The 2,728-nt window shown below is 32.0% G+C and overlaps 1 long non-coding RNA gene across 2 annotated transcripts; it reads left to right on the top strand.

Annotated features, from left to right (window-relative positions):
- Positions 1-2,448, top strand: LOC113287214. Of its 2 annotated transcripts, none has more exons than XR_003329863.1 (3): positions 1-213; positions 811-872; positions 1,913-2,448. It is a non-coding gene; the product is annotated as an uncharacterized LOC113287214 (long non-coding RNA). The 2 variants fall into 2 exon arrangements; XR_003329866.1 differs by having other exon boundaries at positions 1-297.
- The last annotated feature ends 280 nt before the right edge of the window (positions 2,449-2,728 follow it).

The raw sequence follows: 2,728 nt of genomic DNA, 5'->3' as shown, positions 1-2,728 counted from the left end.
TATAGCCCATTTGTTTCCTCCAGTTTCATTCTGGCGTTTCTCCTCTCTCTCTCATAGCGGAACATAAACCCCGATCATAAATATCAAAAGAACTGAAATCAACCGATAGAAAAATCGAATTATAATTCATCAAATGCAAGTTATGATATCATTTGAGGCTTAAGAAGATCAAAATCAAGACAGAAACCATCAAGAAAGAAGAAAAAAGTTAGGGTAAAGTGATTTTTCAATAATTGATTTACCGTCGTCATCAACTTCGATTTGAAGATTCAAACAAAGGCATGCACAGATTTAGTGGTGATTTTATTTTAGATAAGTTAGATTTTGATTTCTTAGAGTTTGAAATAATTTTGATTTTGAATTAGTTCTTCGTTCTTCAGGGGATATTGAAGCATGTTAATATTTTGAACTGATATGTTGTAACTAATACGGATGCATGTTTAATTTGATTAGATTTGCTACTAATTTTGTTGATCTCGTTAAATTTGTTTAATTCGTTAGTGTTGCTTTGGATTACTTGTTTAATTAGAGTGAAATAAAATTATTGTAAATAAGAGGCTATAACGGAACATGATGAAGAGATTGAAAGGGCTTAACCTGTTGAAACTAGTGTTTTACCAACATCAGTATTTGAACCACATATCATGTAAATTGGATGTGAAAGATTTGTGACTAGTAACAACGATGGTGTTGTTGCTGTAGCTGTAGTAGATTGATTAAGTGATGAATCAAATATTTTTTTTTTTGGTTATGGGTTAGATTTAATGGATCCGAAAATAATGACGTTTCTGTTTTTTTTTTTTTTTGCAGAATTCTTCTTCAGTTTCTTAATCAAGGTGTTCTTAAATAGTACAAAGATGAGTGGTTGACCGGTAATGTGTACTTTTACTATTTTTTGTTTTCCCTCGTAGATTTATTCTTTGAATTGCTTGTTTAATTTGTTTATTTTGAGTTGAAGTTGTGATAACTATGAGGTTATATGAAACATTATTGGTACATAGTAATAACGGATATGATTCGTATCGTCGAGTAGATTTTAAGAACAACCAGACATTATAGTTCGTCACTAGAGCATGGTGTGTATATAATATGTGAGCCCTCATGTTCTCAAAGATACTACCAACTTGTTATTTGTCATCAAAAAGTTGTTTATTAGTGCAAAATACAAGAAGCTAGTGATCTTACCCATTCTGTGAACGGTTCTTTGTGGTCAAGCTTCTTTCTATTTAGTTTCTTAGTGTTTGGGGCACAAGGTTACGCATCTATCTGTGAAAAAAGAATTCAATGATTGACATGTTGCAACTATTTTATAGCATGAATGAAAACTTATGAATAAATGAATGAAAAATAATTCCAGAAACATTGTTCTTTTTTTTTCTTCTTCTTTTTTTTTTTTGATAAACAACAGAAACATTTTTAGTATGTGAACGAATGGATGAATGGCATATAGAAATCATGCTAAATTTTATCAGAAAAATTGGTGTCAACAACCAAAGTTGACACTAATAACTGGGATCAACAACGGAAGTTGATACTAAAAAACTGGAATCCAGAGACATTTTCTTCTAGGAACTGGTGTCAACAACCAAAATTGACACTAATAACTGGGATCAACAACCGAAGTTGATACTAAAAAACTGGAATCCAGAGACATTTTCTTCTAGGAACTGGTGTCAACAACCAAAGTTGACACCAATAACTGGGATCAACAACCGAAGTTGATACCAAAAAAAAGGAATCCAGGGACATGTTCTTCTAGGAACTGGTGTCAACAACCAAAGTTGACACCAATTACTGGAATCAACAACTGAAGTTGATACCAAAGTCCATTTGAAAATAAAAGTATATTTTGTAATTGAAGATTATATGCTCTATATAACTGGGAATGTTAACTATTTTTGTTGTTTGATAGCATATTGAAAATACAAAAATGTGGAAACCACCAAAAGTACAGTTGAAGAAGAAAATGCAAGAAGAGAAAGAATCACCAGAAGTTAAGAAATGTAAAACACCAAAAGCAAAGACGAAGAAGAAAATGCAAGAAGAGGAGGTACCCCAAAAGTTCTAAAAGGTAAAACTAATTAATTTGTATATGTGGATAGTTGACTTAACTAAGAAGATGCAAACAAGGAGAGTCAAGATGGTAGTTTGCATTATGACAGAATATGGTGCATAAAAGCTAGAGGATAACCACCAGCAACAGCAGGAGGAGCACCTAGACCAAGAAGATAGATGTTCAAGAGATATTTCCTCGACCGACTCAGTTGAAGACATAGTCCAATGTAGGTCTTAAACATGTTAATATAGGTATTGTAATGGTATTTAACATCTTATAATGTATAGTTCTGACAACTACCTTTTTTTTGTGTAATGGGCTTAAACATCTTAACGCATGTATGAAGAAGTTATAGAATTAAACGACTGATATGTTGTTGCTTATTTTTTTTACTATTTTCTAGCATGGATGCATGAATTATAGAAGATTTCAGGTATGTATAGTTACAGAGATGACTTACAATACAGATAAACTCACAGGAAAAAAATTAGTGTGAATAACCAAAGTTGACACGAAAAACTGGCATCAACAACCAAAGAACAATAATTCGTGTTAACAATGGAAGTTCATCTTACAAATTGATGTCAACAATCGTGTTAACAATGGAAGTTCATCCTACAAATTGATGTCAACAATCGAAGTTTACCTCAAATTTGGAATCCAGGAATATGT

The sequence above is a fragment of the Papaver somniferum genome, chromosome 1, assembly GCF_003573695.1.
Source record: "Papaver somniferum cultivar HN1 chromosome 1, ASM357369v1, whole genome shotgun sequence".
NCBI classification, from domain to species: domain Eukaryota; kingdom Viridiplantae; phylum Streptophyta; class Magnoliopsida; order Ranunculales; family Papaveraceae; genus Papaver; species Papaver somniferum.
Note: the sequence above shows the minus strand (reverse complement) of the source record. Positions and strands in the feature narration are given on the sequence as shown.